Here is a 12,081-nt window from a genome sequence, read left to right on the forward strand (position 1 = left end):
AATACTGCCAAACATTCAAGTTCTGTTGTGGTATAAACTAGCTCATTTCTCGTCAGTGACCTACTAGCGTAAGCTAAAACTTTATCCCCTTCAGGATATCTTTGTGTGAGTACTCCTCCCAAACCGAAACCCGAAGCATCACATTGAACAACGAAAGGAATATGAAAATTTGGACAAGATAAAATCGGTGCAGAGAAAAGAGCCTGCTTTATATTATTGAAAGCATTTTCACAATCTTGACTCCATGCAAAAGTCTATTCAGAGGGGCGGAAGTATAAGCGAAATTTGGTAGGAACCGACGGTACTAACTGACCATACCCATAAAACTACGAATTTCCTTTACAGAAGTGGGTCGTGGTATATTTACTATAGGTAAAACCTTTTGGGTTTTACTCAGACCATTTTTATCAACTACATAGCCCAGGTAATTTATCAAAACTCACATTTTGAAAGATTCAGAGACAATCCCGCGTCCAAGAGTTTCTTCAAGATCAAGCGTAATAATAATAATAATAATGAAAGCAGCAGATTGCTTCATTACAACAGGACCTATGCCAATAAGACGCGGAATTTTCCAAGGAGACTCGCTGAGCCCTCTGTGGTTCTGCATGGCCCTGAATCTCTTGTCTCATAGATTGAATTTTACGGACTACGGATTTTCCATCAAGAGCGGCAGTAGAACTATGATGAAACTGAATCATCTCTTTTACATGGACGATTTGAAACTCTTCGCATCTACCAAAAAACAAATGCAACTGATGCTGAGAATGGTGGAAGGATTTTCGGAAGACATCAAAATGAAGTTTGGACTAGAAAAATGTCGACTGCTAAACATAACGAGAGGGAAAATAGAAGATGGTACGTTCAAACTCAAGGAAGGTGCAGAAATTGAAGCATTAAAGGAAGGAGACACAAACAAGTATCTAGGCATAAAACAGCCAAGAAAAATCAATCAGACCCAGATGAAGAAAGAATTAACGGAGGAGTTCACCCGAAGATTGAGGAGAATAATGAGAACTAGTCTCAACAGCAAGAATCTGATAAAAGCGATTAACACCTACGCTTGCTCGGCGCTGAGCTATTCATTTGGTATTATCTCTTGGACGACCACCGATGTAGCAGCTTTACAGAGAAAAATAAGGACGATGCTGACTAAACACAATAAACATCACCCCAAAAGCTCAATAGAACGGACAGAGCTGCCACGACATCTTGGGGGTAGAGGAATTATTGATTTGTCCAACCGTATGTCCCAGGAAATTGAATTCGAAAATATTTCTTGAGGAAGGCAGCTTCGTCAGAACTCCATCGAGTAGTTTGTGTTGCTGATAGTTCTACACCATTAAAGCTACAGCAGGATCACTTGGAAACCATCGAACACTCTGCAGAAAGTAAAATGCAGAAACTGATTGGCATACCTTTGCATGGGAGGCACCAGAATGAGGTCAACCATGATAACATCAACTATAAAAGACAGAGGGCAGAAAAAAGAATAGGACAGAGAAGCTGCACATACCTAGCTTCTAGATTGTACCCAAATGTGCCTACGGAAATAAGAGAGCTAAGAAACATACAGAAATTCAAGAAGGAAATAAAGAACTGGTTGACTTCAGAAGATAGATCCATGATACATAAAATAATCAATTCAACATAAAGAATAACTATATATAATAATAATAAAAAAAATTAAATATGAACTAAGAAAAAGGAAAATAACCTGATTGTGACAGATATTCCCGAACGTGACTGTGAACCCGATGAAGACGAAATATATGTATACAACGGCGTGACGAGGAAAGGGGACAGAACAAGATCTTTATTTTAGTATTTTATAAATTGGTTTCAGTTAGAGTGAAATTTATTATAAACAACCGTAAACAGTTATTATAAATAACTCACAGTTTTTTCTAGAGTTTAAACAATCATTGTAATATTTGAATAAACTCATTTCTATTCTATTCTATATCTGCGTCGAACTACTGGTTGACTTCCGGAAGGTTGTTTCCTGAGACAGAGGGCTTCATGCTCGCCATCCAGGATCAGGTGATTCCAACAAGAAATTACATGAAATACATCGCCAAGGATGCCTCAGTGGCGGACGATAGCTGTCGTTATGGCTGTGCGACACATGAAACTATCCAGCACATCACCGGGGGATGTCAGAAGTTCGCGGGCACGGAGTACAAAAATAGACATGATGCTGTTGCCAAGATTCTTCACCAAGAATTGGCAGTAAAACACCAACTTCTAACTTCGAAAAAGGTTCCTTATTACAATTACCATCCGGATGCTGTGCTGGAAAATTAACATCACAAGCTCTACTGGGATCGCACGGTTCTCACAGACCGGAAAGTAACCCACAATAGACCAGACCTCACATTGCTCAATAAGGATGAGGACACAGCACTATTCATCGACGTGGCAATTCCAAATAATAACAATCTTCTAGATAGGCACACTGAAAAAATTTCAAAATACAGAGATCTCGAGGAACAAACCAGAAGACAGTGGAAGCTGAAAGATATAAAGACCATCCCTATTTCGGTACTGCTCGGAACGGCGAGAACTGTACGCAAGTACATGGGGAATGCAGAGGAACACCGTCTGCTCCGACAGGAAGTGCGGGTGGAGCAGGAATCCAACCTACAGCAGGAAGCCGAGGAGCGACCCGGACCCGACCACCACCACGAGCCCGAAAACCTGGAAAGGGCTACAACAGAGCCTTATCCTTTTGATATCTGAGATATCTGGGATAAGTGAATTTTCCTCTGGAGAGGAGTGTGAAAGCCGCAAGGCTAAAGTCATAATAATAATAATAATTATTATTATTATTCGCAGCTGTACTTTTCGGTGGACATAGTAGATAAGCGGCTTCTCTCACTACAGCCTCCACCTCTTCCAGTGAACAGGTCTCGTTAAGATGATCATGAATGATGCTATTCAAAACGGCTAGATCTTCAGCGTTGTGTCTTGATTTTATCTGGGTGGGTTTGATCAGTGGGTCCCCAACGGCAGCCTCAAATGCCTCTTTTGTATTGTCGATTAACTCTGATGAATCTCTCATTGTCCTTGGCCTTTGTTGCTGTCGGTCTGGAGCATCTGTCACCTGCTCTCCAGCTAGTTTTATCTCTGGAACTTCTCTCACTTCTTCCGTTCTTGGCCTTGCTTCCAGGGCTACAGCTTCATTTCTGTGAGTTATCGCTTGGTGTTGTTGGTCTGGAGCATCTGCCACCTGCTCTTCAGCGCGTTCTATATCTGGAACATCTCTCACATGTTCCGTTATTGGCCTGTTGGAGCGTGTAACAGTCCTGGTTCGGCCCGCGATATCACTCAAAAGGGCTTCAGCTTGTTCTTGAGTTATGTCAACCGTCAATTGCTGATGTTGGCTCAAAGCATCTGTCACCTGCTCCTCAGCTTGTTGTTCCAACCTTCCTTGCCCTCGAGACCGCTGCAAGATTCCTCCTCTTTTGAGATGACTGATCTGATCTCTCAGGTTTTTCTGCGTCATGTAGTTGAGGTCTGGACAATTTTCGCACCACAGACCATGCAGCCTATTCATGTATCCCCTTCTGTCGGGTCCTGATCTTCTGTATAGCGCAGACAGCAGGCTATGCTGCTCGGGCGTCCACTTGTGGCGTCCCCTTGGTGCTGTCCTGTTTCGGCTGCCGGTTCCGACTACGGGGTGCTCTTGCGAGCTTTGAATCCCTATGCGACCGACAACCTGAACTCTCTCCTCGTCGATGTCCTCCTCGTCTAGAGGCGTAGCTTCTTGTGTGGCAGGCGCCCGCCTTCTCAGCGTTCTGCCGTTGGTGTCCCGCATGCTGTCACGTTCAGCACCAACTCCAGACGTGCCCTGACGATTCCCAGGCAGCGACTCATTTCCGAGGCTTAGCTGATTTCTTTCCGACATCGGCTGAGAGTGACCGAGGTCCGCGGGATTGTCACACCCGTATACTACTAAGTAGTACCCCCGTGCGGGTTGCAATGGGAATGTCATTTGGTTTGGACAAGTGTGCTGTTTTTCATCTCCGCAGGGGAAGGGTTGATGATCCAGGAGAAGATATCCAACTGGAAGATGGAATGACTTTTCGACGTCTGGAAGAGGGAGAAACTTACAAGTTTGTCGGGATGAAACAGAGGGGAGTACTGGAGACAACCCAGATAAAGGACGCCTTATCAGCCAGCTTCAAGAAGAAGCTGAGAGACATCTGGAAATCACAGCTGTTGGGAAAGAACAAAGTATCAGCTACAAATATGCTAGCCATCCCGATACTTACCTACTCTTTCGGGGTGGTAAACTGGACGGTGAACGAACTCCTCGATCTTGATAGGTCAACAAGAAAAACGATGAACATGAATCGTAGCCTTCACCCAAATAGCTCGATTCAGAGTATATACCTTCTCCGAAGCCAGGGGGGTAGAGGATTGCAATGTTTGGAATATCAACACTATAAACAAACATTGGAAATAGCAGTAAGGGTCCTAAGAAGTGAAGATCCGCTTCTGAAGTTTGTAGCTCAGCATGAACTCACGAACCACGGAGCCTTCCTATTCCGAGCTGGACAGAGAGCCTTGGAGAAGCTCGGTATAACCGGCGTGTCGATCGATCCTGAGCGTGCTGGAGCACCGATCACTCAAGCGGACCAAAGAAGGCTAGCAAGACTGATCCGGAAGTCTCAGTCGAATACATTACTCGAACATCATATGAGTAAGAGCCTGCACTCCATATTTTTCGGGAGTTTAAAAGACCAAGATCTGTCGGAAGAATTGTCTTTCGCCTTTCTAAAGTCGGCTAGCCTTAAGTCAGAGACGGAGGGATTTATGATGGCGTGTCAGGATGGAGTAATAAATACTAGATGGTATAAAAAAAACATCATGAAAATGGACACCCCAACAACGTGCAGAGCGTGCCATAGTCAACAAGAAATGATTATGCACATTCTTTCCGCCTGCAGAGTCCATGCTCCATCGGGGTATATAGAGAGACACAACGCGGCACTCCGAGTTCTCTACTTCCATCTGAGGGCGGCATATGACATAGACAAAGAACCGGTGCTACCATATGTGCCTCTGGAGATTGAAGCGGTGGTCCAGAACGAGAAAGCTCGAATATTCTGGAACTATCCTGTCTCAACAACCCGGCAGATCAATGCAATAAAGCCAGACATACTTCTTTTGGACAAAGAGCTGAAGGAATTGTTCGTCGTGGAATTCTCATCCCCTGCAGAAAACAACATGGTGATGAAGAAAGAGCAGAAAAGGCAAAAATACGAGGATTTTGTTTTCGAGCTTGGAACTAAGTACCCGGGTCATAAAGTCAGGATGGTTGTACTGATCATTGGATGTCTCAGAGGAATGAGAGCCAATTACGTGGAAGAATTGAAGATTATTCTGGCCTGTAGATCTTGGGCCGAGATACTAGCGCACAGAATGCAGAAGGCGGTGTTGCTTGGGTCACTGCATATCATCAGATCCCATGAACTCTAGATGCCACGTGCAGCTCATCTCTTTTGTTAGGGGACGCTGCAAGGGCCGGACGAAGAACTTCTCCGTGGAATGTGTAAGGGGTTTTTAGTGAGTAGCCAAACAAGATCCCGGAGTCTCACACTACCTAGAATGCGGACCCTCTGGGCGCCCATAAAGGGTTTTCCCCCCACACGAAGGAAAAAAAAATAATAATAATGAATTGCATGATACATGAAATATATCGCCAAGGATGCCTCAGTGGCGGACGATAGCTGTCGTTATGGCTGTGGGACACATGAAACTATCCAGCACATCAACGAGGGATGTCAGAAGTTCGCGGGCACGGAGTACAAAAATAGACATGATGCGGTTGCCAAGATTCTTCACCAAGAATTGGCACTAAAACAAGTTTGAAAAAGGTTCCTTATTACAATTACCATCCGGATGCTGTGTTAGAAAATGAACATCACAAGCTCTACTGGGATCGCACGGTTCTGACAGACCGGAAAATAACCCACAATAGACCAGACCTCATATTGCTCAATAAGGATGAGGACAGCGCACTATTCATCGATGTGGCGATTCCAAATAATAACAATCTTCTAGATAGGCACACTGAAAAAATTTCAAAATACAGAGATCTCGAGGAACAAACCAGAAGACAGTGGAAGCTGAAAGATATCAAGACCATCGCTATTGTAATTTCATCTACAGACCTGATACCGAAGAAACTATTGGAGAACTTGAGGAAACTTCAGTTGGACGAAAATATCTATAGAGTCATGCAGAAGGCGGTACTGCTCGGAACGGCGAGAACTGTACGCAAGTACATGGGGAATGTAGAGGAACACCGTCTGCGCCGACAGGAAGTGCGGGTGGAGCAGGAATCCAACCTACAACAGGGAGGCGAGGAGCGACCCGGACCCTAAAACCATCACGAGCCCGAAAACCTGGAAAGGGCTCCAACAGAGCTTAATCTTTTTGATATCTGAGATATCTGGGATAAGTGAATTTTCCTCTGGAGAGGAGTGTGAAAGCCGCAAATGAGGAGCTCCAGGATGAGAAAAATGCCATTTTAACTACAATGCGTGACAGGCATTCTAAGAAAACTCTCTCAACAATCTCTCTGCCCCTACAAAGTTGGTTCCGCAATCGGAATAAATGTTACTCACGCGACCACGTCGAGCTACAAACCGTTTGAAGGCAACCAAAAATGTTTCTGAACTCAAGTCTGAGGCCAACTTAAAATGGATCGCCTTAGTGGCCGCACAAACGAATACACAAATGTATGATTTATACACTTTGGTTCCTCTATATCTTCCCATTGTTACGAAAAAAGGACCAGCATAATCAACATTAACATGAGAAAACGCTTTTAACTGAGACACTCTAAATGATGGAAGATCTCCCATCAATTGGATAGAACATTTCGGAGAAACTTTGAAGCATATTTATACACTTTGGTTCCTCTATATCTTCCCATTGTTACGAAAAAAGGACCAGCATAATCAACATCAACATGAGAAAACGCTTTTATCTGAGACACTCTAAATGATGGAAGATCTCCCATCAATTGGATAGAACATTTCGGAGAAACTTTGAAGCATATTTATACACTTTGGTTCCTCTATATCTTCCCATTGTTACGAAAAAAGGACCAGCATAATCAACATCAACATGAGAAAACGCTTTTATCTGAGACACTCTAAATGATGGAAGATCTCCCATCAATTGGATAGAACATTTCGGAGAAACTTTGAAGCATCTTATACATGACGATATTATCTTTTCAATTGCAAGTCGAGCGGACAATATCCAAAATTGTTGTCTAAGTAAACAATGCAATGTATTAGAACCCGTATGCAAATATTTTACATGGGTACTCTCAATAATAAGGTCTGTTAAACGATGTGATTTTGGGAGAAGAAGCGGATGTTTTGCACTGTACGGAAGGTTTGCATTGGATAAACGTCCTCCAACTCTAATACAATTGTTATCATCCAAGAAAAGTGAAAATTTTCTAAACGGTTTAGGTAGAAGCGAATGTAACTTTAATTTGTGAAACAGTTCAGGAAATGAAGTCTTTTGAATATGCCTCCCCAAAACATTCAAAGATTTATTGAGCTCATCCTCTTTTTAGGACTCTTAAATCTTAATATATATATGTGACTGTTTGAATTTCACTATTATAAGTATAAGATTTATTCAAACAAATCAGCGCATGCACTTGACCCCCACTTTCTCTGTCAAGTGCAGGCGCTGAAAGTGAAACACATTAATTAATCCCATAAAATTCTCCGTCAAGCTAACATTGTGTTCTCTCAAAAAGATAAAATTCTTCTCATAAAGATATAAACAGATCTCGTCCATCTCTCTCTAGTCTGCAGTTTTATTGTAACTGTGAAAGGAAAATAAAGTTTCAAATAGTAAATACGCTCTTTATGTGCGGAAACGAAAATCCGTAACATAAAATTTGGTGCCGCAAAGAAGATCAATTCTGGACCACAGATTTGGAAATTTTGAAGCCCTATAAAATCAGCCCCAGGAATTCAACAGTTAATTTCAAGATCCAATTTATGGTAAAATTGCCGCTGTTCCGTCTTCACGGCCAACATCTGGTGCGACGCCGAGTGTAGCTGCCACCTTATCAAGATTTCTCCATGCAAAAAATCGAAAGAACCAGGTTTGATTGTTTTGATTTTTATTCTGGGAGTGAAAATTTGAACTGAAAGAATTTGAATTAATGTTTGATAGATGTGTAAATTTTTTTTTGAAGTTTTGCTGATCCTATCATATTTTGCATATTTTCTTCTGCTCTTGATCAATCGTATTGCTTCTCTCACTTAGATATGTCCACAACATTTATATCTGAATAATTAATTCTCTATTGATATCACCATTTATATTATTCAAAGGTTAATTTCAACATTTTCAAAGATACAAATATTCTCACGTTGATTTAGGTTGAAGTTTGTTGTTTCGAAATGGAAGCTTTCACTAAGCAAAGGACTGCTCACAAAAACGTTTTCGTCCGTTTAGAAACGTTTATTGCAAAAAACATAGATAAGGATGTTTACGATATCAATGATTATACTGTACGTCGTGATTGGTTGGTGAAGGCTTTCAATGATTATAATAAGGTTCAAGATGAAATTGATTACTTAACATCTAAACATCCAAGTGATTATGAAGATTGTGAGGACAGAGTGGAGATGGAGCAGAGATATTGCCATTTATTATCAGTAATTGACCATATCATCGAAAAGTTTAACTCATCAAAAAGGACTCTGAATCTTGGTTGTTCAGATGTGGCGGAAAGTAAAATTTCTGTTAAATTGCCAGAATTAAATATCCCAATATTTTCAGGAAATATTTCGGATTGGATGTCTTTTTCAGAACTCTTCTCAACTCTGATAATAGAAAATAAGTCACTAAGCGACATTCAGAAATTTATTTATCTGAAATCATTTTTGCGAGATGAACCCCTAAATTCAATTAATAATTTACAGTTAACAAGTGAAAATTTTATAATCGCTTTAAATACACTCAAAGATCGCTATGAAAATAAACTTTTGATCATAAATTCACACCTCAGGTATATGTTAGAAACTCCCACTCTGTCGAAATTCTCGGTAAATAAAATGAGAGAATTTATCACTAGAATTAAACAACACTTGGAGTCTCTAAAAAATCTCGGAATTCCCATCGATAAATGGGATTTAATACTTATCTTCATTTTTTCTCAAAAATTAGATTTCAACACTAGGAAGGCTTTCGAAATGGAAAGAAATGAGACTGAACTACCCAATTTAAAGGAATTTTTTCTCTTCTTAGAAAAACGATGCACTATTTTTGAAAATTTAAACACCCCATCTCCCAATCTACCTAAAGCTAAACCCACTAGATACTCTCATCACACTAGAGTGAACTCTCAAGATAAAGCTACTTCTGATAGTCAATGTCTCTACTGTAACCTTAAAAATCACAATATATATAAATGTATAAAATTCAAAAATTTAACTCTGAAAAATAGAAATCAAATTGTTAAAGAAAAATCACTATGCTTTAATTGCTTAGGATCAAAACACTCAATTGCTAATTGCTCATCACGAGGATGTACTATCTGTGGAAAGAATCATCACACGCTCTTGCACAATTTCAATGCGGATACTCAAATAAGTAGCCCTGATAAAAACAAAATCACTCAAAATTCAACTCAAAATAATAATTTCTCGTCTCCTAGTACCTCGCGAAGATAATAATACTGCGTTGAATACATCTTCGCAAATAAATTCACATATTCTTTTAGCTACAGTATGTATCAATATATTTTCACATTCCGGAGAGTTAATTAAAGTAAAAGCTCTATTGGATCCAGGTAGTCAGAGTTCATTCATTACTGAAAATTGTGTCAAAATGCTTAAGCTTCCAACTTTTCAGCGGAGTATACAGGTTGCAGGTATTTCTAATTGTAACACATCTGTAAACCAAGTAACGGGGGTCACATTCACTGATGACTCAAATCTTTCTGAATTTATCGTTGACTGCTATGTTCTGGGTGAGATTACTTGTAAACTGCCCCAAGTTAAGTTGAACCACACTAAAATTAATATACCATCGAATATCAAACTTGCAGATCCAACATTTTTTGAACCCTCGACTATTGATTTATTGCTCGGTTGCGATATTTATTACAGTTTAATTTGCCCGGATATAATAAGATTAGGAAAAAATGCCCCTATTCTACAAAAGACCTGTTTAGGATGGGTAATTATGGGTCCAGTTACGCACTCTTTTCATATTCAGTCTCTTGAAAACAATAAAATTCATGCTTATCACTCAACATTAGAAGAAGCAAGCTTAGATGAAACGTTACGCAAGTTTTGGTTAACCGAAGAGGTTGATGTACCCCAAAGTAACTTGTCTCCCGATGATGAGATGGCCGAGGATATATTTAAGCAATCTACTACCCTATTGCGAAATGGTTATTTTCAAGTTAATTTGCCGCTCAAAACGGACGAATCATTGCTTGGAGATTCATTCACATTGGCAAAGCGTCGTTTTCAAAGTTTAGAGGCTAGGTTCGCGAAAGATAGAAAACTGTTCCAACTATATAGTGATTTTATTGATGAATACATTGAGTTGAATCATGCAAGATACGTACCAATGAAAAAATGTAGTGAAACAGATAGAAATCAAAATTTTTTACCTCACCATTGCATTCTGAAACAGAGGGAGGATAAAGTTTCGATCAGAGTTGTGTTCGATGGCTCAATGAAGACAACTTCAGGATTTTCTCTTAACGACATCATGTTAAAGGGTTATCAGGTTCAGCCTGATTTATTCGATATTCTCTGTCGTTTCAGAACTTTCATTTATGTTTTCACTACAGATATTGCCAAAATGTTCAGAAATATAAGGGTTAACCCTGGTCAAACACACTTACAGAATATTCTTTGGAGAAAGGACCCATCTGAAAACCTTCAATGCATTGAACTCACAACTGTTACTTACGGAACCAGAGCAGCACCTTTTCTAGCGACTCGTACTCTCAAAGAACTCGCACTTAAAAATAAAAATGAATTTCCCTCAGCTTATCGTTGCATAATAGAACAATGTTACATTGACGATTTCATTTGTGGCGCTAACTCTGTTGATGAGTTAAATGAGATGTTCATTCAACTTGAATCTCTGTGTAGTTCTGCACATTTTAAGCTTCACAAATGGAAATCTAATTCCTCAGAATTTATTAAATTTTTCAATGATCGAAGATCAGACAGGGATGATAATTATATCATTAAAATGTCAAAAAACCCTGATAAGGTGTTAGGATTGATGTGGAATCCCTGTAGCGATGAGTTCTTGATAAAAATTCCCGATTATGACGAAGAGCAAGTTCCTATTACAAAACGCAATGTTCTATCAACTATTGCTCAGATTTTCGACCCACTAGTTTTAATAGCTCCTATTATTATTCGTTTCAAGATTTTTCTTCAGAAAATTTGGATTTCTAATGTGGGTTGGGATGACAATTTGGAATTTGATTTGTTAACTGAGTGGACGACTTATTTGTCTGAATTGTCTAGGTTGCACTCATTGCGGATTCCTCGGTTGTTATATCACGCGTTACTGAATGTGAATAGATATGAATTGATTGGGTTTTGCGATGCCAGTATTAAAGCATTCGGTTGTGCTGTTTATTTACGAACATTCTACTCTAAGGGAAGATATTCCTCTCGATTAATTAGTGCAAAGTCTAAGGTAGCTCCAATTAAAACCATCTCTCTTCCTAAACTCGAACTGAATTCAGCTGTTCTTTTATCTAAATTAATAAAGAGAATACTAGACATTTATCACTCTCTGGACATTTCCAAAGTCTATCTTTTCTCAGACTCAGAAATTACACTTTCTTGGATAAGTTCACATCCTACAAGATGGTCAGTGTTTGTGGCAAATCGTGTAGCGGAAATACAGAATTTAACTTCAAAATATCAGTGGTCTCACGTTCGTTCATCACTAAATCCAGCAGATCTTGTTTCTCGCGGCTCATCACCCGCTCAATTACTAAATTGTCCATTATGGTGGAACGGACCTAACTTTATTTCAGATCCTGCT

This window comes from Coccinella septempunctata, chromosome 6 (genome assembly GCF_907165205.1).
Source record: "Coccinella septempunctata chromosome 6, icCocSept1.1, whole genome shotgun sequence".
NCBI lineage: Eukaryota > Metazoa > Arthropoda > Insecta > Coleoptera > Coccinellidae > Coccinella > Coccinella septempunctata.